This window comes from Pongo pygmaeus, chromosome 3 (assembly GCF_028885625.2).
Source record: "Pongo pygmaeus isolate AG05252 chromosome 3, NHGRI_mPonPyg2-v2.0_pri, whole genome shotgun sequence".
Taxonomy (NCBI): domain Eukaryota; kingdom Metazoa; phylum Chordata; class Mammalia; order Primates; family Hominidae; genus Pongo; species Pongo pygmaeus.
The window spans coordinates 177,825,203-177,852,486 of record NC_072376.2 but is presented as its reverse complement, the minus strand read 5'-3'; the positions used below and the strand labels follow the sequence as shown (position 1 = coordinate 177,852,486).

General features: G+C 39.3%; 2 pseudogenes; both read right to left on the bottom strand.

Moving 5' to 3' along the window:
• LOC129034627 (cysteine and histidine-rich domain-containing protein 1-like) overlaps positions 1-16,140 on the bottom strand; it is a 28,857-nt pseudogene extending 12,717 nt beyond the window's left edge.
• Positions 16,141-25,399: 9,259 nt separating this feature from the next.
• LOC129035375 (MICOS complex subunit MIC19-like) lies at positions 25,400-26,239 on the bottom strand (annotated as a pseudogene).
• Positions 26,240-27,284: the final 1,045 nt, after the last annotated feature.

Sequence of the window (27,284 nt, the reverse complement as noted above, 5' to 3'; positions counted from 1 at the left end):
TAAGACAAACTTCCAGAGATAAAAATTTTTAGTCAAAGTTTGTTTAGTATTTTTTGGACTTGCCAAAGAGAAATTGCAACAGACATTTGTTAAAAATGGCAAGACAGGTTTTATTCTGTCAAGTTACTGCAGTACAGGAGAGAGACTTCAGCACAAAACTGTATTCTAAATACAGCCAAGACATCCTGGGATTGATGGCCACTAGGCAGGGTGGGATCAGTGAGTTAAAAATTACTGAGGAACTTGATTAGATATCAACAGCTGGGGAAAATGAGGAACTCAATCAATGATAGAGGCATTCTTGCTAAACTGGCTTCTCAGGAGTCTTGCTAAAACTGGACTTAGTCGGCCAAGGATGAGGCCTGGTCAAGACGAGTGCTTAGAGGAGCCTGACTAGTATCCAGTTAAGGAGGAAGTCATTGTCAGACTCTAGGTATATGTTACCAAATTCCTTTGTAAAACCGGGATACTAGTAATATAGAGAGGAACACTTCACCAACATCACATCATGAAATTTCAAGAATAATCTACTAGATAGAAATGATACCAGCCAGCTGCGGTGCTTCACGTCTGTAATCCCAGCACTTTGGGAGGCCGAGGCGGGTGGATCATGAGGTCAGGAGATTGAGACCATACTGGCCAACATGGTGAAACCCCATTTCTACTAAAACACAAAAAATTAGCCGGGCATGGTGGTGCATGCCTGTAGTCCCAGCTACTCGGGAGGCTAAGGCAGGGGAATCGCTTGAACACAGGAAGTGGAGGTTTCAGTGAGCCGAGATCATGCCACTGCACTCTAGCCTGGTGACAGGGCAAGACTGTCTCAAAAAAAAAAAAAAAAAGTTACCACTGAAAGTACTGATATTTGTACAACATGAACAAACCTTGAAAATGTTGCTAAATGAAATAAGCCAGTCACAAAAATCATCTACTCTGTGATTCTTTCTATACAAAATGACCAGAAAAGACAAATCTACAGAGGTAGAAAACATATTAGTGGTGGCCTATGGCAGGGCGATTTGTGGGGAAATATGGGTTTCTTTTTGGGGTGATGAAAATATTCTAAAATTGTGGTGATAGTTGTACAGTTTTGTGAATATACTAAAATCCATTGAAGTATATACTTTAAATGACACATTGTATGACATGTGAATTAGATCTCAGTAAAGCAATTATATTAAATACAGTATCATGTTCTTGAGTGTTTTTGAATTTTATTAATAATATTTAAAATATTTCTATATATTTGCTTTCTAGCTATAGTTTCTCTTTTAAAAGTTTAAATTAACTTAAACAACATATTTTAAAAAGTTTTTTTTTGTTTAAAACATTACATGTATTTTTTAACCAATGAAAATAGTAGGCAAAAGAATAATATATTTTCCCAGAAAACATATGTTGTTGAAGAATAAAGCACTCATTTCAATCCTTGGGAAAACTGAGCAAATTATTATGATGTAATATTGAAGCAGTTTTGCATGAAAAAATACAACAGATTAAAGAGGCAACATCTAATATGCCAGAACAATAGAAATTACAACCAAATACAGAATACTCTAACTTAGAGATGATCTATTCACTGCCATATCCATTCAAATTTATTTTTTTTTCTTTTTTTTGAGATGAAGTTGCCCAGGCTGGAGTGCATTGGCACGATTTCAGCTTACCGCAACCTCTGCCTCCCAGGTTCAAGTGATTCTCCTGCCTCAGCCTCCCAAGTAGCTGGGATTACAGATGTGAGCCACTACAGCTGGCTAATTTTTTTTTTTTTTTAGTAGAGACAGAGTTTCACCATGTTGGTCAGGCAGGTCACACCTGGCCAATGGGTAGCTTTTTAAAAGGGGTCTGTTATGCATTTATTGAGTTTCAAATTTTGTAGATGCACATGTTCAGAAATATCAGTGAATGAAAATCACAGGCTGGGCGCAGTGGCTCACGCCAGTAATTGCAGCATTTTGGGAGTCCGAGGAGGGTGAATTACCCGAGGTCAGGAGTTCAGGACCAGCCTAGCCAACTTGGTGAAACCCATCTTTACCAAAAAATACGAAAAAAAAAAAATTAGCCAAGCATGGTGGCATGTGCCTGTAACCCTAGCTACTTGGGAGGCTGAGACAGGAGAATTGCTTGAACCCAGGAAGCAGAGGTTGCAGTGATCCGAGATTGCACCATTGCACTCCAGCCTGGGTGACGAGAGAGAAACTCTGTCTCAAAAAAAAAAAAAAAAAAGAAAATTACAAACAAACTGAGACTTATGAAGGGAGTGGTCTCATGGTGCAGAAGCTTAGTCTCAGGGCTCTGGTGGGTGCCTTAAGGAACCTAAAACAAAAGTATTTCTTTTACCTGCTTTGCAGGCTTATCAAATGGTGCCATATGAGGACTCTGGGAATGACATTTATCCAATAATCGGATAATCAGATATTTAACTGCTCTTTGAGATACTGTTTGGAAATTGGTAACAACTCAATCTCCTGCTTTATTAGACCCAAGCCCCAGGTGACAACCAGTCTCAAGCAAATCTCTTTCAGTCCTTCTAGGGTATTTTAAACTTCATTTAATTCAGAGCAATCAGAAAAAGTAGAGAATGGATACTTGCCAACACAGGAATGAGACATTTCTGCAGTGGTTTATCTAGGAAAATTTACTATTTGCTATTAGTGTTAGAATTAAAATCCCAAGAGAGATTTGCCATTCTCAGCCTAGAATTCCCTCCCCAACCAAGTTCTGAGCAGCTGTTATGCAGGCAGATTCTCAAAAGCCTCCAAGACTTCTCACCCCCTGTACACATCCTGATTGATCCCTGGAACTGAGAATAGGATGGATTTTATTCTCATGATTAGATGATGAAGATCAAGTGGGCTGGCCTGACCTAATCACGAGAGCACTTTAAAACACTTTCCTCCAGCTTGTCACAGTAAGGAAGTTAGAAACCGGAAGTGTGAGAAAGATTTGACCCATCATTGCTGGCTTAAAGATGGAGGGAATCACGTGGCACAGAACTGAGGGTGACCTCTAGGAGCCAAGTGACCCCTGGCTGAGAGCCAGCAAGGAAATGGAAACCTCAATCCTACAACTGCAAGGAACTGAATTCTGTCAACACCAGGAATCAATTTGGAATTGGATTTTCTCCCAGAGCCCCCAAATGAGAACTCAGTCCAGCTGATGCCTTATTTCTGCCTTGGGATACCCTGAGTAGAGAACCCAGTCATGTTGTCCTAAAATTGTAACACATTAACGTGAGCCACTAAATCAGTTTTATTTTAAGCCTCCATGCTTCTAGTAATTTTTACCCAGCAATAGAAAACTAATGCAAATGCGTAGCCATTTTTACCTTATTAAAAGTATCTGTCACTAATAAAAACGTTTCAGCAGTTTGACTCCCAGGCCAGCTAACACATTTCCCCTCAGGAAGCAGGAATAAATTGAGGAGAGATACCGCCTCCAGCTGTGAATAACCAGGCCACGTAGCAGAACCTCACGCCAGGCATAAAATCGCACAGAGCTTCCAATGTCAAAAAGCAGGTTTTAGACACCTTGCAGGAAGTCCTGCCCTCATTAGTGACTTAAATGATTATACATTTAGCTCATGCATGTTTTCAGATTATGTGTTTTAGGTGTAATTCAACATCAGGGATGGCTTGGCAGTTTGGTCTCTATCCTGAAAATATAAATATTGATTTTTTTGGATAAATTTCCAGTGGGTCTGTGTTTTTCAATTAGATGTTATCAGGCATGTATTTAAGATTTAAAGAATGCTTAAAAGTTGTGACTAGGTAATATATTCTGGAAAATCTCTGAAAAAGAAAAAAATTATGTGAAAGTGACTTTTTTTTAAACCAAAACAGCTATATTAATATAAGCTATTGGTGTTTTTGAGGTTGCCACCAAAAGCCTAGCCTCACATTAACAGATTTTTAATAACTTACTTAGATACTTTCTCAAATTGAATAATGAAGGACCTCTTGTTTACTAATGCATGTCTAAATTTGAGACATTATTTTTTAGGCAGATATACTCCAGGTATTCAATGTTGCTCTTGGGAGAGAGACAAATACAAACATATTCTAAGATTTCCTTGTAATATTTCATTTGATCATTGAAAAATATTTCTTCTTCTTTGACATTTATTTGCTGTAATTCATTTATTCTCTTTTATTAATTACCTAAAAAATTTTACCTGGGACAATACTAGTGTGTAGAAGCGTGGGATTTGGAGTCTGGGGGAAGCTGCTGGCCTATTCATTTATTCTCTTCGTTTTTTTTCTTCCTACTTTTTAATTGTACACATTGCAGCATACAATAAAAGACAGTTCTAGCCACCCCTGCAACTTGGTATAGCTGTATATCTATACTTTGGCCAACAATATGACAGTGGACGTACTGCTTGCAACTCAGGAGAAGACATCGAAATGGTTGTAGACTCGGTGTTGGGGGGTGTTCTTTTTGTGCCTCTTTCCTTTCCTCCTCCTCAGGACTGAACAGGGGAGGTGACGGTTGGAGCTCCATACCTTTCAGGAGCTCTTAGACTTGAAGTCTTAAATGTGGCTAGTGCGATAGAAAGAAAGGAGGCTGGTTCCTAACAACACCACAGATCTTCCAGAACAGCCATAGATTATCCATCACTGGATTTCTCTCATGTAAGAGAGAAACAAATTTTGATCCTTTAGAAAAGACTCATATTTTCATTTATTAGATGGGCCTGCACCTCATCGTACTAATCACAGAATAGAACAGATCTGGGCTTTAGCCTGAGAAAGGAGCAACCTACCTTCTTCCTACTTTACCTGCAGAACTCCTCCTCATCCTTCCTATCTGAACTCAGGTGTCATCTCTACCAAGAAGCCATCCCTGGTTTCCTCAGTCTGAGTCAAGTGCTTCCAAAGTACCCTATACACATCAATCAACACAATGTGCTTGGATTTTTAATTTACTATCACTTTTTAGATGACAAATTTTTTGAGGACTATCTATATAGTAGATACATATATATTTATATATATTTTTTATTGCTTTAATTAACAGGACTCAAAGCTTTATTGATTTCCAGCTTTGTCACTTACTATTACATGAATTTGAATAACCTCTTTGAATTTCAGTTTCCTTTTAAGTGAAATGGGAAGTTAATATCTGATAGATATAACAAATTATATTTTAAAAAACTTATATGAAGTCCATTGGTTTGTACTTGGTGGACAAGTAACAGTTATTAGTGCCTATTATTCCCTCTAAAAAGTAGACAAGTGAGGATTCATATATATGTATTTATTAAAGTTAATTGAAATTCAAACTGAAATATAATTTTAAAAACTTCTGTTTCCTGGCAACCAATTACAGACATAGTCGAGTACAAAGAAAACTCCAGAAATACTATAATAAAAGTCCACTTCTAATTCATTGTTGTCTAAGTTAAGAGAATTGTGGTCAACGTCTGCCATACCTGGGAGCTTCTTACATTTATAAAGAGCCACAGTATTCATCTACATCAAATTAGTGCTGAGAATATCCTCCTCTAAAAACACATTGCATCCATCCGTCTGTGAGGTGCATTGACAGAACATCCTCGCAAGGGGGCACCATTTCAATTCCTATCACCTGGGTGACAGCACAGAACTTTATTTGCAATGTTAATGATTTTTAATCTTTTAGTAAGCTGCACTAACTCCCAACCTCTGAAGTGAAGACTTTTTAGGAAAATGATCAAAATACTAGATGTAAAGTCAATATTAAGAGATAACAAGGGGAAGCTAAAAAAGTGACCATTTGAAAGAATGGTTCAGTGTAAAAACAACTTTCTTGGTAATATTTTCTTATCAAACACCCATGAAAAGCCTCTGTTTTAGTTCAACAATAAATGTAGTGTTAATAAACCAAAGGGAAGCTGATGAAAGGTTGGCTTGAACACAAAGTAGATTCAACATATGTCATTTGTTATCTCCAGAAAACAAAATGACAATCAAAATTTGAAAAATGTCATATGCTTTTATAAAGTACTTTACATATTAGCTCCTACAGTTCTAAGAGGTAGATTATTCAGCTATTATTTAACCCCCATTTTATAGAAAGGTTTAGAAAGGTTAATTAGCTTATCCAAGGACTGATAGCAAGTTCGCAGCAGAATTACAGCCTTGAACCCAAGTAGAGTAAGTTGTTTGTTCGTATCTATTAAATAATGTTATTTGGTGCTTCCTCCTTATGCAAGATGTGCTTCGTTCTTAAACTGAAGGAGGCTTTTAGAATTTATTTTTCCAGAATGGTAGGATAGTTTATTTTAGGATTCTAGAAGAAGGTGTTATTATTATCTAAGTATCTAAGAATCAAGGTTGGGAGTAGGCAATGAAGACTGATCTAAGGGGTTTTAGAATTCTGTAAACAGGTCTGTGCCACATACAGAGGTGACATTTCTTACAGGTTCACAAGTCCTATAGTTACTAAAGTAAGCATGACCTAAGTTTAGCTCACTGTTACTGTTTCCTTATTTACCCCAGCAAGTAACAGTTTAACCTGCATTCATCATTGATATAATCAGAAAAACATCTATATATATAATTTTATTATGAATAAACTACCAGCTTAAACAAGGATGTAAAAATGGTTGACAATGGCATCAAGGAAAATGCGGAATGAAGAACAGAACTTGACCTCAAGACCACTGTATTCTTCTGAGAGAGAACCATCTGCTGCTGAGGTTCTGGGCAATGAAACTCAAAGCTGAATATCATGACAGTAACTCAAACAACTCTTGAAACTATGTCAGAGGTCACAATGTCGAATGCCTTTAGAAGCTAGATTGGCAACACAGCAAAGATGTTAGATAAGTATAATAATTTTTTTTTCTAGTCTCGGTAGTTTTAATTTTCCCGCTTTCGATAGATGTGATAGAGAAAGATTTCATTTTTCTTAGCTCTCCTCTAAGAATAACCACACAAACAGGATGGCAATGGAACCTGGAGCCCTTGGCATGGGGAAAACAACATGAAATGAAGGTTCTATGGTGACTGAGGGGACATTTGCATGTAAGGGGATTGCCACTTCTCAGCTCTCGCTCTTTGCTAGCTTGAGGGAAGGTAGGTATAACTTTACTAGATCTTCAGCTTTTTAAAGAGAAGTTGAAAATCTGGATTTTTATGTGACGTCTTCTTGCTTGTTAAAGTTTTCAAGTGACACAAAAATTTAAATATGTTGTGCTGGCTAGACAAGCCTGTGAGCTAGCAGTCTGCAACCATGGAACTATGCCTTAATTTCTGGTTGCCAGCTCTCTCCTAAGCTCCTGACCTGAGTAATCAATTAGCTAATAGACATCTCTATTGGGATCAAAGTTCTCATAAGTTCAACACATATCTGAAGCCAAACCAACAGTCTTTCCTGTAGAACCCATGCTTTTTCTGCTACGAATGCCTTTAATCAACAGCTCCAACCTCCACTCTGCTGTTCCAGCTCTAAACTGGAGGTTGCTCTACACTTCTCTCTCTGCCTTGCCACCCACACTTAATTGAGAACCACAGTTTATCAATTTTTCTTCTAAAACATTTATTCTACATATACTTAAGACCTGTCATGTCCCAGGTAGTATTCTAGGTGCTAAGGAAATACACAGACTCCATGATCTTTGTGCCCAGAGTTGTCATTCATGACTGGGAAAAAAGATGGAATTTTCTCCAAGACGAACATTTCCATCATTATCAGTGATTTTCTTTCTTACTTCCTTAGTAATGTTGGAAAATGCAAGAGTGAGTGAGTCTTCTGGGTTTTATTTTGGTTTTAGAAATATAGTTTCCTAATTACAAAGATTCGATGAACATATTGTTCAGGTTTTATAAAATGGCCACAACTTGCCAAAGGATACTGGTTGGCTAATTGGATAAATAAAATATTAAGTCTTTGAGTGTCATCTGGGTGGAGAAGCCTCAGGACATTATTGTGATACAGCCACTGGTATTTGGTTTATTCCTAGAACATGCACCAAACTTCTTGACTTCCATCTCTTTTTCAGCTCCATAATCCATATGTAAATTTTATGCCTCACCTTGTAACTCATCATCTCTTTCTTTTTATTTCTAATGTGAGCTTCTTCTTCTTCTTTTTTTTTTTTTTTTTTTTTTTTGAGTCTGAGTTTTGCTCTTGTTGTCCAGGCTGGAGTGTAATGGCACAATCTCTGCTCACTGCAACCTCCACATTCCAGGTTCAAGTGATTCTCCTATCTTAGCCTCCCAAGTAGCTGGGATTACAGACATGTGCCACCATGCCCGGCTAATTTTTTGTATTTAGTAGAGACAGGATTTCACCATGTTGGTCAGGCTGGTCTCGAACTCCTGACCTCAGATGATTCACCTGCCTTGGCTTTCAAAGTGCTTGGATTACAGGCATGAGCCACCGTGCCCAGCCTAACGTGAGCTTTTTAAGCAATTTGTTTGCTATGCCTAGTATTGGAAAGACAGAGACAGGTGCTAGGAGGGTCAGGATGATCATGAGCATTTAAAGTAGAGAGAGAGCTAGACAGGGAAAAGGGATGCAAAGTGCTAAAAGATATGGAGAAAGGAGGAAAGGTGATTAGATGCATTGGAGGAGAATGAAGCATGTGAATTCAGCCTGGTCCCTAAAAGATCTATAGGATTTCAACAGATGGTAAAGAAGACAAAGAGAATGTAGTTGGATGGAATATTCAGAGCAAAAGTTGAAAGATGTGAAGGTACATTGTGCATTCAGGAGATAGTGTCCTCTGGAGAGGCTCCCACAAGGCATAGTAAGGGCAGTGGGAGGAGTGAGGCAATGGAGGAATCTAGGCTCGGGAGGGCTGAGATCATGTTACACAGAGGCTTTAGAAGGAGGCCTTAACAAGGAGCGAGAACAGAAGGCAGAAGTTTGGGGTTCCTGAGTAGAAAATGTCAAGCGATTCAAAGCAGCTTTTTCATGTCTGTAAGACCAAAGCCTCCATCCCCTTGACTGGAACTGTGGTTCTTAGATGTGCAGTTTTTCTTTCTGAGCTACAGCACTGTGCCAAGTGTGAATCCAGGTAGAAAAACAGAAATACCACTCTGCTGTCTTGAATTATGGGACAATTTTCACACTTGCTCTATGTGGAGTATCCTATTGGTCAGACTGGCTGAAGGAGTAAGCAGAGGAAGAAGGGAAAAAAAGTTAATTTGTTGTTAGAGGATTCTAGAAGCATAGGCTTTGGCAGGTTTTAAAAGCAAAATTTACAGCTTTAATAAAACTGATAAAGTCATCCTAACCTTTATGTGGTGAATATGATTTGATATTCACTGAAGATAAATTAGACATGGTGAGTTTCCCCAGGGCTCCTGCTGGAGACTAAAATGGCATTGTCTGAAATGAACTCAAGGAATCATCTTTGGAGTTAGATGTGGGTGAATTCGAAGAGATAAGGACCAGGCTAAGAGTTCAAGCATGACGTGAACAAATATGAAATAGAATTTAAGTCAGACAGTGTTCAGTGTTTTTTAGGTATCATGGTGCATACAAATATCCAGAGGAAAGCAGGAGCAAGCTCAGAGGGGCCTTAGCTGGCTCACTTCCAGAATCACAGGTTCCATGGAGTCCCATGATGTCTGACCCCCATTCTTATAGGGCCATACGTTTGTTTAGTTAAAACAGGATATAAAGCCATGTACAATTTCATCTTCCTTATTTATCTCTCCAGATCCAGCAAGAAGATAATTTGCACATAATGACAGATTGGCTCAGGTATCTAGCCCCAAATACAGGGTCTGGTTGTGATCCATCATCATGACATTTCAGCTTTAACAAATATGGCTGCTTACAGAGGACACAATACATGAGTGAAATTGAAGGGACAGAATTTTTTGGAGCCATCCATCAATAAGAAAAAGGAGGGAGGGTTTTTATGGAATACGACCTTCATCAGTTAGCAGTGGCATGAGTTTTACCTCAAACCCTAGTAAGATCCTTTTTTAAAAAATAATTAAGCTATTTTACTGAATACATCATAGTTGTCATAAAGTTCATACATTTCACTTTTTGATACCCTAATGTATTTTCATGAACCTTTAAGTCTACAATTTTATAGATAGTTTTCCATCCAAGAAGCCAGATGTAGATAATTTTTTTTTATATGTAACTAATTAAAGGCTTTACAAGAGGTTAGGCTGTAAACAGTTAGAATTTTGCCATAACACCACCGAAAGACACTTAATTAGGAAAGAGTCTTTTCTACATTATTGCTTAGTCTTATGGTAAATTTTAACCAAATTGATACCTATGTACTCTTATTTGTTTCCTATACTCTTAAATCATACTGCTTGGCAAGCGATATAAGTATTGATATAATTTTTAAATTCAATTAGTTGTAAACAAATTCTGATTTGTTAATAAGTGCATATATTTCCCTTTACTTATCTACTATACTACCTCAGAATTAATCCTCCTATAAAAAAGACCCCTCCCACATGGAAAAAATAATGCAGAGCTTCATCTCTTCCTCAAAGATTTTCATATATTATAGGAACACAAATCCATAAAAAAGGATTAAAATTTGACATTTCATCTTGCCTTACTAATTATGAGATAATAGAGATGTGACAAAAACAAATGTTCCTTAATGTTTTTCTGCCTAATATAATATCATACTAAGAAATACTGCAATTATATTGGTGAGCTATTTTCCAGCTTCTCCAAGTATAGGAGACAACTATGGTTCTATCAGCGAGGAGAAATGAATAATCAATCTTATGTAACTCAAAAGAATGATGGGAGGCACAAAAAGATAAACTGACTGTGGCTTTTAAGAACCTGATGTTGATCCTGAAATGCCAGATTCAACAACACAACAAAACAAAAGATTACAGCAGCAAGATACCACTTTGCCATACATTATTAAGAATTCTGAAATAGGCAATAGCTCAATCACCCAATCTGTTGTATCTTCTGTTTGTTTTTCCTGCTTTTTGGTTGCAGGCAATTCAAGGCGTGCCTATTGCATAGGAACAGCTATTCTTACTGTGCTCTCCATCTGCATTGCAGTCATAGCTACCTAACTTCACTTTACGACAATCACAATCCATAATTTTGCATTTTGATGAAATTTCTTCTGTCCTTCACATACAATGCATTGTTTTTGTTGTCGATGTTGTTGTTGAGACAGAGTCTTGCTCTGTTGCCTAGGCTGGAGTACAGTGGTGCAACCTCAGTCACTGCAACCTCTGCTTCCCAGGTTCAAGTGATTCTCATGCCTCAGACTCCCAATTAGCTGGGATTACAGGCATGCACCACTACACCTGGCTAACTTTTGTATTTTGGTAGAGATGGGTTTCGTCATGTTGGCCAGGCTGGACTTGAACTCCTAGGCTCAAGTGATCCACCGACCTTGGCCTCCCAAAGTGCTGGGATTATAGGCATGAGCCACCATGCAATGAGCCACATTCAAATGCAATGTATGCATTTAATAATGTACTATTTGCTTCTACTCAACTAAGTTCTGGAAGTGAGTTTTTAGCATCTATGGAAATTGTGACCTCTTGCCTGATGCCAGGCATGTCTACATGTTCCCAGCATTTTTTTTCTGTGGTCTACATGTGTTTCCTTTTTGCACAGCCCTCTTTGGCTAAGAACATATTAAAATCAGAAGTTTCTTTTATTTTCTTCAATAGATTCAGAGTTTCATCTCCTCATGGAAAAGAGGTGCTCCAGAATGATAGACACAGGCTTTCTCTATATTCTGTGGACCCTGAGGTGTCTTTGAACACCCTCCATTTTCACATGAGTTCCCAATCTTGATTTCTTCACTGTCTTCTTTCTTATCTTATTCATTCCCTTACGACAGTTTATCAAGTGCTTGTTTTAGGCAGGCAGATGGCTTTTTAGTTCCAAATTTGCCATTGGTTTACCTGGACTTGGCCTTTTTATTGATTCTGCTGGGTTAGAGGCTTGAATGATGTGCTTCTGAAATTTGGGTTTGATTCAAATAGTTCTTTTTTCTCTGTAGTCTTGACTTCAGGTTTGACTGGCTCAGGTGATGTCTCACTATTCTGTTTACCTGTTGTACAGCCTGCAATGCATAAGGAATCAGAAAAATCAGTTGTGCTTCTCTTACAGTTAGACCAACCCTCCAATGCATTGCAAAGACTGGAATACCTGGGTGGGATGAACAAGCATCGTTGGAATTGGCCCCTAGATTGAAGCACTGACTGCAGCCCGGTTATTGCTAGGCAATGACATTTTCCCACCATTACAGGCAACGTCCAAACACCAGGAACCACAAGACACTGTGTTTACCACTTCCTGTAGCAAGCACAGGTCTGACGGCTGAGGTGACTGCTGACTTCTGGAAATGGCTCCCAATTCTTTTACATTGTATTTTTTTCCTTTTAGAATGAATATCCAAAGATCATATATTTTTGTTACTGGGAGCTACATGGAGACTCTCAAATCAGTTGCAATCTAAGTTTGTGGCTCTTTTACCAAGATTGCTAAATCCTCCTTAAAAGGTAAATCAGAGAAAGGGAACTTAATTTTGATTGGTCGATTATGAAGTCAAACGGAGTCTCATTTTTTTGTATGTGATTCTTTGGATTTTTATAAGGGGTTGGATTATCATTCAATCAAATTTGGAGAGAGACCATGCAAGGAGCATTAGTTGTACCCCAATTTTATTTTCAGACAGTCAAGATGGAAATATTACAAAAGCTTACTCTTTAAGAGAAAGTGAAGGGATTTAAGAATTAGGCCATCTGTAAAATGTTTCTAAATAAATATACACTTATTAAGAATTTAGCCTTTATGGTTCAAAATTAGAAAATAGATGCATCAACAACATTAGAGAGAAGAAAGTGACTGGTGAAAGAACTTAAAATAGGCTATTTACTCTAGCTGGCACCGTGATTGCCAAGTTAGTTGAGCCTGTGGATATGTAATTACTTGGGTCTCTAATACTCAACATCCCAATCTAGGTTCAATCACCCAAGTCTTTAGCTTGAGTTGCTCAGACAATCCATGAACCCTCTAGGATACTTTCCACAGAGTTAGAGGAGACAGAGTCCAATTGGAATCCAGTACAAGTGGGAGTTGTCCTCCTAGGTTAAAGAGCTACTGAGAGGCGTTCTAGTTACAGTACTCATTAGTGTGCATAGGAGAATACTGTGCCACAGCGTGTTGGGGTTGCTCACTGTGTTTCTTCAAGACACTGCATGCCGATTGATTAGCTCTGGGAAGAAATTAAATGCAGTCTCTCATTTTGCTAAAGTAAAAATAGAGGCAGAGACAGTAAGAGACTTACTTCATGCCATAAATGAAGACCATATTAACATGAGCACTGTGACTTTTTCTGACTTTAGACAAATGTTTTAAAAAAAAAACCTAAAACTATTTGTTGTGTTAGAAACTTAATTTGAACCAACTTGAATTAAAAGGGAGGGACACTAGGATCTCCTGGGACTCTAAGAACAGGGGCTCTTCATAGTCTCCAGAGGGCAATCAGGAACTAGAGTGCTGTGGAGATGCAGGAAGTCCCCTCAGTGAATCTGTTTTACTCTTCTTTTCTTACTGCAGATCACTTTTCTGTATTTCCCAGTTCAAATGGTAGTTTCGAACATGTTAATGAAGGCCTAAGAGTAAAATGCAAAGAATGGGTTGGAGAAAGCCAGTATAAAATCCAAAAAGGTGAGGGAGGGTTCTGGAGGTGAGTGGACAGAGAAACCATGGTGGAAGAGGTTGGTGTAAATTCATAATGGAAACCTAAAAGTAAACAGTAACAAGTAGAAAAGCCAGGAATGACTAAAGGAAGGTGATGGCTTGGCTATATTTCAGCACCAACATGTATATGAATCTATTTTATTTTTATTGTTTAATGCATTAGGGTGTGTCCACTCTTGCTGGAAAAGTTTGAGGGGGATATTGTGTCTTCATGAAATATTAAGACTTTATGGTAAGGAAGCAGAATGATTGATCTTTGGAGGAGTGTTGTTCATAATTGTGTAATGGAAGGATTAGCAAAGAGGCAGGGTAGCGTTTGCATAAGAAGGTGAATGAACAGAAGAGACATCTATTGATGACTGAACCTTCTTTCCCATCAATCTCTTTCTTTCTTTTTTCTTTTGTTTGGCTGAATTTTATTATTAGAAGTGAGAAAATGACAATTAGAATTTTATTTCTATAATTGATCATTAACAATGAGAGCCCTAAAGAGTTTGGAAATTTTCAACTTTAATAGAATTTCCTGTGTTCAACACAAGAACCTTTCCATTTGGCCACATTATTTTTTAATTTCAATGGATTCTTTCATCCAGAGACATTGTTGAGTAGTCCATATTGTATTGTATGATACTGTGTGCTAGACAGCACAAGGTTAGGCACTGCTCAGAGTCCACACTGTTCTAAGCATTTCATCCATATTAACTCACATATCCATATGTGCATCCAGTGACATAGACACTGTTATTTTCTTATTTTTCTGGTGAGGAAACTGAGGCACAGAGAATTAAACAACTAGCCCTGGGTCACACAGGTAGGAAGTAGAATATGATGTCAGCATGCAGACTCCACAGCTTTTCCCTTAACTCAGCTATCTTCTCAAAAGGCTACAAATAAAAATGTCTACAACAAATGGCAACTTATGATGTGTACTGAGAGGAGTTTTCCAGAAGCAGAGAAGGCATGACTGATTCCCAGCTGTTTGATCTGTCTCTCAAAAAAGGTTTAATGATGGAGGACTGTGAATGTTGAACTTGACTGGTAGACAATGGGGACCTATTAGAGGATTAGAGATTTTGGAGAAGGACAATTACCATGGTGATGCTTTAGTTGGGAAGATCATTTGGCAACTCCTGTGAAGAATGGTTTGGTGTGGGAGAATGCGGTGATTTGAATTAGGGTCTTAGGATCAGGGTAGGAGGCCAGCTAGGAGCAATCTTGCAATTGGCCTAGGTGGGAAGTGATTTGTGTTTGATAATATGATTTTGGGAGACATGGAGAATTTTTAAAAAGATATACCTTAATAGCTTCCTCTTTTCTCAGCTTTCCTTCTTTACAACAAGCACACTTACTTATTCTGGTTCCTTTCCCTGCGAGAGTTTTGCAACGCAACAAAACAATCATGTTTGTGCCTTTGATATTTGAGTGCTAATCAGGCTACATTCTGCTGTTTGTGATTTGAAAGGTAGCCATTTGGAACAAATGAAAGCATGATCCTCGGTCTATGTTCTTGTTTAGCGTGGACCTTCTGCAGTAGCTTCAATGGCTTTGGTGAGGTCTGACATATTCTAGATGTTTAAACATAAGCAAAGCCTTTTGAAGGCCTTGCCTGATGTTGATTAGTCTCCAGAAAATGACAAGCTGTGACACCAGCTCCCAAGGAATCACATACCAGGGGAAGATGTATCTTCAACTCTTTCCATTTCTGCCCTTTATTTGAGAGTATTTCCTTCTTGAGGAAAGCCTTAATGCCTTTATGTCCCTCAGTGCTTTACATTTGTATTATTTGGCTTTTTACTAGTAATTCTAACTAGGGCCTGTTATAATATGTGGCTGTTTATTTTCTTTCACGGACCTTAAGTCATTTCTTTTAAAAATGACTTGTCCTGAAAGTATTATGAAGTGAAATAAGCCAGACACAGAAGTGCAAACATTGTATAAATCCACTTACATGAAGTACCTACAATTCTGAATTCTGTCAAATTCATAGAAACAGAAAGAAGAATGGTGGCTGCCAGCTCCTGGGAGGAGAGAGGAAAGGAGAGTTAGTGTTTAATGGGTACAAAGTTTCAGATTGGAATAATGAAAGAGTCCTGGAGATGGATTCTGGCAATAGTTGCACAAAAGTGTGAATCTATTTAATGCTACCAAACTGTACTCTTAAAAATGGCTAAAATGACAAATTTTATTTTATGTATATTTTATCACAATAAAAAATCGAGTGGTACTAACTTATCCTACTTTCCCCTTGCAGGAATGATTTGTTAGTGGCTTGGTTTCAGGGCTCTCACATTAATGATTCTACATTGCTTAAAATTCCTTTTATTTTTTCAATGGGCAACCTACAAACATTTATTAAACATGAGCCAGACCCTGTCACTCACATCCAGGTAAATTATTGATCCTCTTTGCCCAGAGCCGCATTTTACAAGCCATATTGTTACAGTCTTGCCAATGTACCACAATGTAGCAGTCCCTCATTATGAGGTGAATTTCACCCAGAGTTCTTTGTCTTGTGGCCAAGAGAATTAAGGAGCTTGTACACAAAGGGTAAGTTGGAGTGAAAGTTTAATAAGTAAACGAAGAAAGCTCTCTACTGTGGAGGGGGGACCTGGAAGAGGGTTGTCACTGCCATTTTTACAGTTGAATGCAAGGCTTTTATAAAAAACCAATGAGGGCTGGGCATCTCATTTGCATAAGGTGCAAACTGTGTAGCTCCACTCTGTCCTCCTAGTGCACATGAAGACCCTTAGCTTGAGTTACTCCATTATTCCTTTGTTCCCCTTACTGCACATGTGTTAAGGGATAGAATTTTCCATTGCGGACATGTCTGAGCAAGTTACCCATGTAGACTTTCTTATCTGTGTAGCTGTGGGCATGTGTTAGGCAAGGCCACCTATGCAAGTTCCCTTATCTGTGCATGAAGCTTGATTTTTCAGGCTGTTCTTTTGTTTGAAAAAATTTAACCAAGGACCTACCCTAATAGCCTGTCTGACGGGTTTCTTCATATCTCCTTTCTCAATATTCTCCTGAAGACCAAATCTACAAGGCATTAAAGATGTCATCAAAGAAGGAGAAAATAATTGCAGGAATCATAGAGCTTGAGAAATTGAGAGTTAAATATATTCCTCTACCAATGGACTTTTCAGAAACTTTACTGTACTAACGTGCATAAAATATTCTCAAGAAGGGAGCATAGTATGCCCATTTCCCCAAAATTTCTCACCACACAACTGTTAAATAAAAAATAATCTCCTGAAACTAGAATTTATTGGAAAATAGTTTAGGGAATAGTGGCCAACAGAATAAAGTCCACCATTCAGTATGACCCCCAACATCTCCTATGATGACTCCAATTAAACTTTCAGCCATGTATTACATTTTCCTGCACTTGCATAGTACACAGCCATACTTCTTGATATTTCCTGAGGGAAATTTGCACTCTTAGCATTCCATATGTTTGTTCAGGCTTGGTCTGATGCGCTCTCCTCTCATTTTGTCCTCCTAAAACACTTCATCTTGTTCACTTCAAAGTTTTACCTGTTCTTTTAAGTGTAAATGAATTACTCTTCTTTTGTAATCACCATAGCAAACTTTTTTTGTTGTTGTTGTTTTTAGCATCAGTGCATAGATTAGCTAATTACATGAGCAATGATGGCATCCTACCATCTATTCTTTTTTTTATTTTTTATTTTATTATTATTATACTTTAAGTTTTAGGGTACATGTGCACAATATGCAGGTTAGTTACATATGTATACATGTGCCATGTTGGTGTGCTGCACCCATTAACTCATCATTTAGCTTTAGGTATATCTCCTAAAGCTATCCCTCCCCCCTCCCGCCACCCCACAACAGTCCCCAGAGCGTGATGTTCCCCTTCCTGTGTCCATGTGTTCTCATTGTTCAATTCCCACCTATGAGTGAGAATATGCTGTGTTTGGTTTCTTGTTCTTGCGATAGTTTACTGAGAATGATGATTTCCAATTTCATCCATGTCCCTACAAAGGACATGAACTCATCATTTTTTATGGCTGCATAGTATTCCATGGTGTATATGTGCCACATTTTCTTAATCCAGTCTATCATTGTTGGACATTTGGCTTGGTTCCAAGTCTTTGCTATTGTGAATAGTGCCGCAATAAACATACGTGTTCATGTGTCTTTATAGCAGCATGATTTATAGTCCTTTGGGTATATACCCAGTAATGGGATGGCTGGGTCAAATGGCATTTCGAGTTCTAGATCCCTGAGGAATTGCCACACTGTCTTCCACAATGGTTGAACTAGTTTATAGTCCCACCAACAGTGTAAAACTGTTCCTATTTCTCCACATCCTCTCCAGCACCTGTTGTTTCCTGACTTTTGAATGATTGCCATTCTAACTGGTGTGAGATGGTATCTCATTGTGGTTTTGATTTGCATTTCTCTGATGGCCAGTGATGGTGAGCATTTTTTCATGTGTCTTTTGGCTGCATAAATGTCTTCTTTTGAGAAGTGTCTGTTCATGTCCTTCACCCACTTTTTGATGGGGTTGTTCTTTTCTTGTAAATTTGTTGGAGTTCATTGTAGATTCTGGATATTAGCCCTTTGTCAGATAGTAGGTTGTGAAAATTTTCTCCCATTCTGTAGGTTGCCTGTTCACTCTGATGGTAGTTTCTTTTGCTGTGCAGAAGCTCTTGAGTTTAATGAGATCCCATTTGTCAAATTTGGCTTTTGTTGCCATTGCTTTTGGTGTTTTAGACATGAAGTCCTTGCCCATGCCTATGTCCTGAATGGTATTGCCTAGGTTTTCTTCTAGGGCTTTTATGGTTTTAGGTCTAACATGTAAGTCTTTAATCCATCTTGAATTAATTTTTGTATAAGGTGTAAGGAAGGGATCCAGTTTCAGCTTTCTACATATGGCTAGCCAGTTTTCCCAGCACCATTTATTAAACAGGGAATCCTTTCCCCATTGCTTGTTTTTGTCAGGTTTGTCAAAGATCAGATGGTTGTAGATATGTGGCATTATTTCTGAGGGCTCTGTTCTATTCCATTGATCTATATCTCTGTTTTGGTACCAGTACCATGCTGTTTTGGTTACTGTAGCCTTGTAGTAGAGTTTGAAGTCAGGTAGTGTGATGCCTCCAGCTTTGTTCTTTTGGCTTAGGATTGACTTGGTGATGCGGGCTCTTTTTTGGTTCCATATGAACTTGAAAGTAGTTTTTTCCAATTCTGTGAACAAAGTCATTGGTAGCTTGATGGGGATGGCATTGAATCTATAAATTACCTTGGGCAGTATGGCCATTTTCACCATATTGATTCTTCCTATCCATGAGCATGGAATGTTCTTCCATTTGTTTGTATCCTCTTTTATTTTATTGAGCGGTGGTTTGTAGTTCTCCTTGAAGACGTCCTTCACGTCCCTTGTAAGTTGGATTCCTAAGTATTTTATTCTCTTTGAAGCAATTGTGAATGGGAGTTCACTCATGATTTGGCTCTCTGTTTGTATGTTATTGGTGTATAAGAATGCTTGTGATTTTTGTACATTGATTTTGTATCCTGAGACTTTGCTGAAGTTGCTTATCAGCTTAAGGAGATTTTGGGCTGAGACAATGGGGTTTTCTAGATATACTATCATGTCATCTGCAAACAGGGACAATTTGACCTCCTCTTTTCCTAATTGAATACCCTTTATTTCCTTCTCCTGCCTCATTGCCCTGGCCAGAACTTCCAACACTATGTTGAATAGGAGTGGTGAGAGAGGGCATCCCTGTCTTGTGCCAGTTTTCAAAGGGAATGCTTCCAGTTTTTGCCCATTCAGTATGATATTGGCTGTGGGTTTGTCATAGATAGCTCTTATTATTTTGAGATACGTCCCATCAATACCTAATTTATTGAGAGTTTTTAGCATGAAGGGTTGTTGAATTTTGTCAAAGGCCTTTTCTGCATCTGTTGAGATAATCATGTGGTTTTTGTCTTTGGTTCTGTTTATATGCTGGATTACATTTATTGATTTGCATATATTGAACCAGCCTTGCATCCCAGGGATGAAGCCCACTTGATCATGGTGGGTAAGCTTTTTGATGTGCTGCTGGATTCGGTTTGCCAGTATTTTATTGAGGATTTTTGCATCAATGTTCATCAAGGATATTGGTCTAAAATTCTCTTTTTTGGTTGTGTCTCTGCCAGGCTTTGGTATCAGGATGATTCTGGCCTCATAAAATGAGTTAGGGAGTATTCCCTCTTTTTCTATTGATTGGAATAGTTTCAGAAGGAATGGTACCAGTTCCTCCTTGTACCTGTGGTAGAATTCGGCTGTGAATCCATCTGGTTCTGGACTCTTTTTGGTTGGTAAGCTATTGATTATTTCCACAATTTCAGAGCCTGTTATTGGTCTATTCAGAGAGTCAACTTCTCCCTGGTTTAGTCTTGGGAGGGTGTATGTGTCCAGGAATTGATCCATTTCTTCTAGATTTTCTAGTTCATTTGCATAGAGCTGTTTGTAGTATTCTCTGATGGTAGTTTGTATTTCTCTGGGATCGGTGGTGATATCCCTTTTATCATTTTTTATTGCATCTATTTGATTCTTCTCTCTTTTCTTCTTTATTAGTCTTGCTAGCAGTCTATCAATTTTGTTGATCCTTTCAAAAAATCAGCTCCTGGATTCATTAATTTTTTGAAGAGTTTTTTGTGTCTCTATTTCCTTCAGTTCTGCTCTGATTTTAGTTATTTCTTGCCTTCTGCTAGCTTTTGAATGTGTTTGCTCTTGCTTTTCTAGTTCTTTTAATTGTGATGTTAGGGTGTCAATTTTGGATCTTTCCTGCTTTCTCTTGTGGGCATTTAGTGCTATAAATTTCCCTCTACACACTGCTTTGAATGTGTCCCAGAGATTCTGGTATGTTTTGTCTTTGTTGTCATTGGTTTCTGCCTTCATTTTGTTATGTACCCAGTAGTCATTCAGGATCATGTTGTTCAGTTTCCATGTAGTTGAGCAGTTTTGAGGGAGTTTCTTAATCCTGAGTTCTAGTTTGATTGCACTGCGGTCTGAGAGACAGTTTGTTATAATTTCTGATCTTTTACATTTGCTGAGGAGAGCTTTACTTCCAACTATGTGGTAAATTTTGGAATAGGTATGGTGTGGTGCTGAAAAAAATGTATATTCTGTTGATTTGGGGTGGAGAGTTCTTGTAGATGTCTATTAGGTCCACTTGGTGCAGAGCTGAGTTCAATTCCTGGGTATCCTTGTTAACTTTCTGTCTCATTGATCTGTCTAATGTTGACAGTGGGGTGTTAAAGTCTCCCATTACTATTGTGTGGGAGTGTAAGTAACTTTGTATGTCACTCAGGACTTGCTTTATGAATCTGGGTGCTCCTGTATTGGGTGCATATAATTTAGGATAGTTAGCTCTTCTTCTTGAATTGATCCCTTTACCATTATGTAATGGCCTTCTTTGTCTCTTTTGATCTTTGTTGGTTTAAAGTCTGTTTTATCAGGTACTAGGATTGCAACCCCTGCCTTTTTTTGTTTTCCATTTGCTTGGTAGATCTTCCTCCATCCTTTTATTTTGAGCCTATGTGTGTCTCTGCACATGAGATGGGTTTCCTGAATACAGCACACTGATGGGTCTTGAGTCTTTATCCAATTTGCCAGTCTGTGTCTTTTAATTGGAGCATTTAGTCCATTTACATTTAAAGTTAATATTGTTATGTGTGAATTTGATCCTGTCATTATGATGTTAGCTGGTTATTTTGCTCGTTAGTTGATGCAGTTTCTTCCTAGCCTTGATGGTCTTTGCAATTTGGCATGATTTTGCAGTGGCTGGTACTGGTTGTTCCTTTCCATGTTTAGTGCTTCCTTCAAGAGCTCTTTTAGGGCAGGCCTGGTGGTGACAAAATCTCTCAGTGTTTGCTTGTCTGTAAAGGATTTTATTTCTCCTTCACTTATGAAGCTTAGTTTGGCTGGATATGAAATTCTGGGTTGAAAATTCTTTTCTTTAAGAATGTTAAATATTGGCCCCCACTCTCATCTGGCTTGTAGAGTTTCTGCCACGAGATCCGCTGTTAGTGTGATGGGCTTCCATTTGTGGGTAACCCGACCTTTCTCTGTGGCTGCCCTTAACATTTTTTCCTTCATTTCAACTTTGATGAATCTGACAATTATGTGTCTTGGAGTTGCTCTTCTCGAGGAGTATCTTTGTGGTGTTCTCTGTATTTCCTGAATCTGAATGTTGGCCTGCCTTGTTAGATTGGGGAAGTTCTCCTGGATAATATCCTGCAGAGTGTTTTCCAACTTGGTTCCATTCTCCCCGTCACTTTCAGGTACACCAATCAGACGTAGATTTAGTCTTCTCACATAGTCCCATATTTCTTGGAGGGTTTGTTCGTTTGTTTTTATTCTTTTTTCTCTAAACTTCCCTTCTCACTTCATTTCATTCATTTCATCTTCCGTCACTGATACCCTTTCTTCCATTTGATCGCATCGGCTCCTGAGGCTTCTGCATTCTTCACATAGTTCTCAAGCCTTGGCTTTCAGCTCCATCAGCTCCTTTAAGCACTTCTCTGTATTGGTTATTCTAGTTATACATTCGTCTAAATTTTTTTCAAAGTTTTCAACTTCTTTGCCTTTGGTTTGAATTTCCTCCTGTAGCTCAGAGTAGTTTGATCGTCTGAAGCCTTCTTCTCTCAATGCGTCATAGTCATTCTCTGTCCAGCTTTGTTCAATTGCTGGTGAGGAGCTGTGTTCCTTTGGAGGAGGAGAGGTGCTCTGCTTTTTAGCGTTTCCAGTTTTTCTGCTCTGTTTTTTCCCCATCTTTGTGGTTTTATCTACTATTGGTCTTTGATGATGGTGATGTACAGATGGGTTTTTGGTGTGGATGTCCTTTGTGTTTGTTAGTTTTCCTTCTAACAGACAGGACCCTCAGCTGCAGGTCTGTTGGAGTTTGCTAGAGGTCCACTCGAGACCCTGTTTGCCTGGGTACCAGAAGCGGTGGCTGCAGAACAGCAGATTTTCGTGAACCGTGAATGCTGCTGTCTGATCTTTCCTCTGGAAGTTTTGTCTCAGAGGAGTACCTGGCCGTGTGAGGTGTCAGTCTGCCCCAACTGGGGGGTGCCTCCCAGTTAGGCTGCTCGGGGGTCAGGGGTCAGGGACCTACTTGAGGAGGCAGTCTGCCCGTTCTCAGATCTCCAGCTGCATGCTGGGAGAACCACTGCTCTCTTCAAAGCTGTCAGAGAGGGAGATTTAAGTCTGCAGAGGTTACTGCTGTCTTTTTGTTTGTCTGTGCCCTGGCCCCAGAGGTGGAGCCTACAGAGGCAGGCAGGCCTCCTTGAGCTGTGGTGGGCTCCACCCAGTTCGAGCTTCCCGGCTGCTTTGTTTACCTAAGCAAGCCTGGGCAACGGCGCCCACCCCTCCCCCAGCCTTGCTGACGCCTTGCAGTTTGATCTCAGACTGCTGTGCTAGCAATCAGTGAGACTCTGTGGGTGTAGGACCCACCGAGCCAGGTGTGGGATATAATCTCCTGGTGTGCCGTTTTTTAAGCCCGTCGGAAAAGTGCAGTATTCGGGTGGGAGTGACCCGGTTTTCCAGGTGTCATCTGTCACCCTTTCTTTGACTAGGAAAGGGAACTCCCTCACCCCTTGTGCTTCCTGAGTGAGGCAATGCCTTGCCCTGCTTCGGATCATGCACAGTGCACTGCACCCACTGTCCTGGGCCCACTGTCTGGCACTCCCTAGTGAGATGAACCCATTACCTCAGATGGAAATGCAGAAATCACTTGCCTTCTGCGTCGCTCACACTGGGAGCTGTAGACTAGAGCTGTTCCTATTTGGCCATCTTGGCTCCAGCCCCTACCATCTATTCTTGTTAACTGTTCGCAAGTCTCTCTTACCAACTAAATATTAATTTTCAGGAATGTGAGGTAAGGCATTATGTCTTATTTATCTTTGCATTTTCCAGCCTGTTGTCATTCACATTAAATAGGTGCTCATGTGTATATAATTATAAAGTTGAACTTAATAACTAAGCAACACCCAAGATGTACAGAGCTCTGAGCCAGGTTTAATTGATTGCATTAAAAATGTTAGTCACAGCTTCTGTTCTAAGAGACAGAAAACCAACATATGCAGATCTGAAGTAATTTTCGAAAAATTTTAAAGTAAAATAGCTGATACAAATGGTGGAATAGAAATAGAATACATGAATACTGAGGCAATGACCAATTAAAGAATAATCTAAGTTGGTTAGGTTTAGGGATATTGTTTGAGGTGAGTTTTTTTTTTTTTTTTTTTTAATGGAGTCTTGCTGTTGTCAGCCTGGGCTGGAGTGCAATGGTGTGATCTTGGCTTACCGCAACCTCTGCCTCCCAGGTTCCAGCAATTCACCTGCCTCAGCCTCCTGAGTAGCTGAGATTACAGGCACCCACCACCATGCTCGGCTAATTTTTGTATGTTTAGTAGAGATGGGGTTTCACCATGTTGGGCAGGCTGATCTCAAACTCCTGACCTCAGGTGATCCACCTGCCTCCACCTCCCAAAGCTCTGGGATTACAGGCATGAGCCACCGCGCCCATCCTTGAAGTGAGTTTTAAAGGAAGCAGTGGGGCTGGTTTAGTGAAGAGGAACAGAAATGCTGTGTTTTCCTTTGCTATCATTTTGCTTTGTATCCTCATCATCTTTTTCATCATCAGTTACCATTCCTATCACCATTTATTATCCAAGATCTGTACACGAACTGTGCTATATGTTAAACTTTACTCATCTACCTCATGTTATTGGGGCTTCCAGGGCTCAGTAAGATGATGTCTGTAGAAATACTGTAATCCAGCATCTCTTACTTGGTGTGATTTTCTTCGTTGATCCTGGAGATGGTAAAATAACACAGGAAAAATAATGGAGGTGTTTTTATACTCTAGTAAGTCTTAGCATATCAGCCACATAGTTGTGCTGTAAACTATTGTTCAGCAATCATTAGCTGAACAATAATTCAATCATTATTGTTGAACAATCATTATTGAGCAATCATTATTGTTCAGCAAGAATCATTAGCTTGACCTGAAGCTTGATTCCATGTTGACACCATATTCTGACAAAAAGATTTACAGGCTTTTTTTTTTCTACTTTAGTATTATTTGCTTAAATAATTTAGATTTTTTTTGTCAGAAAATATATTTATTATTGATAGTGAGTGAAATAAAGATGTGAGTATTCACTATAGAGGTTATATCAGCCAAGGTTACCTTCATATTGATAAAAATACCTTATCTTGCTTGTAATCATAAACATTATTCCAGTAGAAGAGGTACATTTTCTCTTTTTGTCTTCTTGCCTGTATAATCACCATAATAAGTTAAAATGAAATAGCTCTTATATAATCAAAGGAGAAAAGAAAGAGAGACAAAACCAACATGCCACAGCCTAGACAATTCCATCCAGCACTGGTGCCTCCAGATCTGTTTTCTGGCTCTCTCCACCCAGCACTGCTGCCCCCAGATCTATGTTTTCTGGCTCTCTCCTCGCCCCACTCCAATTAATTTAGTCCCCCACCCCATCCTACTTTGTTAAGGTGGAGGTTCACCAAATGATGGGGCTTCTTCAGAAGAGAAACATTTTATGGTCAGTGGAAGTTGAATAGAAAGTGCCAAAAGGTGGAGAGGGCTGCCCTTCTCTTTTAATCATCATAAGAGGGTTTACTAATACTGAAGAGTGTCCTTTAATGACTGATCCCTGATCAAGGCTTTGGCCCTTCAAATTGCTGCCATTGAAAATGTGAAATGATTCTGCTGAATCCATCCTTGGTGTCTCTCTTTGGTGGTGTTCTCATTAGTGGTCTTCTCTTCAAATGGGTTGTTTTCTCACTAGGAAAAAAAATGTTCCATCTCTGGAATTAACGTTGATGGTGTTTTGCTCATTCTGGAAGTTTTTATCCTCCCTTCTCAAGCATGCTCTGTTTGGCATGATTGACACAGTTCATATACTGGGTGGCCAGAGCTGAGCATTTGAGGGTCTGGCGGGTGTTCTCACGGTGACACTGAAGAATTTTGGCCTGCAGATCAGCACAGACTGGATGAGACTCATACCGTTTGAACTTTGCTTCCACCTCTTCAGCAGCTTTCTGATATTGTTCAGTGGTGACTCTGTAGAACTCTGAGCTCTCCTCCTCCAGTCTAGCCAGCTGTTCTTCGTAGAATGCATCCTGCTTCTTTAGCACTGGGTCTTTCTCTTCCAGCTGCCTAGCCAGGTGCTTTGCCTTAGCGCGTTCCTCCTCACTAGATATCCTTTCCCAAAGTATGGCTCTGGTTAACTGCTCATTGGCAGCAGCCCTCTCTCGGTCCAGCTCTTTGGCTTGCTTTAGTCGTTTCTGATCTTCAGATTCTTTCTTGGCTTGCTCCAATGCCAGCTCCTCAGCTACTCTTCTTTTCAATTATTCATCAGAAACAGAGGCACCATAAGCACCAGAATACTGCTGAGACTTCGAATCAGATGGAGAGGACTCCTTCATTTGATCAATCACATTTTCCGAAAGCCGGATGCGCTTCACCACGGTGATGTTCTTATTCTTGTCCGCCTCGAAGGTGACCCGGTGGGTGCTGGTGGTCCCACTCATGTCTCCGGTTCCTGCCTCAGCGGAGACTTAGCGGGGAACCAAGAGCACTTTGGGGCCTCCGCGCCCACACGCGTGTGGAAGGGCCTGGATTCTTTTCTTGCACAGCGGGAGCAAGGCAATAATTTAGATTTTTAAGACTCCAGGAAAGTTTTCACAGGTCTTGCTTTATGGAAGCCTATGGAATTGGGCGCTGCCTAAATGACTGCGGGTCCTCCCGAATTATTTGTCGATTACTTGGCTTTTTCAGGTACGATGGACATTCCTGCCATTGCTGGCAAATGGGAAGGGTAGGTCTTGATGTTCAGTGTGCCTCACACTATGTCACTCATAGGGGCAGCTCCACTGGTGAAACTTCAGTAGGAAAAATTGTTGAAAAAAATTAAGGTTCCTAGTTCGGTGAATGACATCACAGAAATAATGGGAACATTTGGGCTAGATAAAAGGGATGCCTAGAGACATGATTGCATGTAAAGGACTGGCTACATTATTCTGCAAACTTCCCACAGCCAACTTTCCCAAGCTGGGCATGTGGCTTATTTACTAGGTGAAAGGTCAGGTGTATTTGTTCTTGTCAATATTCAATATAAGAGAGAAGGTCAGCTTTCCTTAACAAGTACAAGCCACCAACATTTTTTTTTTCCATTGGAATACTTCTTTTGAATGAGATATTGAGCTATTGTGTTTAACGAAATATTGTATAGGAAGATGCCTTGTAAGCAGTGGAGTAATTCCCAACAGCAGTGAATAATATTTTATGCATTATGACATACTTCTAACACTCCATTATATACACGAATGCTCTTCACATGTATAATGTGAATTTAATTATTTGAGACAATTTTGTCTATTGGAATTTAGAACTTGCTTGTGTTTGGTTTATAAAGCAGATTTTCTATTATTTGATACAGATGTGGGAGATGGAAGAAACTTTGGGCAGTGGTGGTGTGTATTGTGATCAGAGTGGAGGTAAGGATGTGATATTGTCTTTCAATTGCTAGAGTTTCTACTACCACAGAGCAAATTCCAAAACCTTCATTTCAGAGCA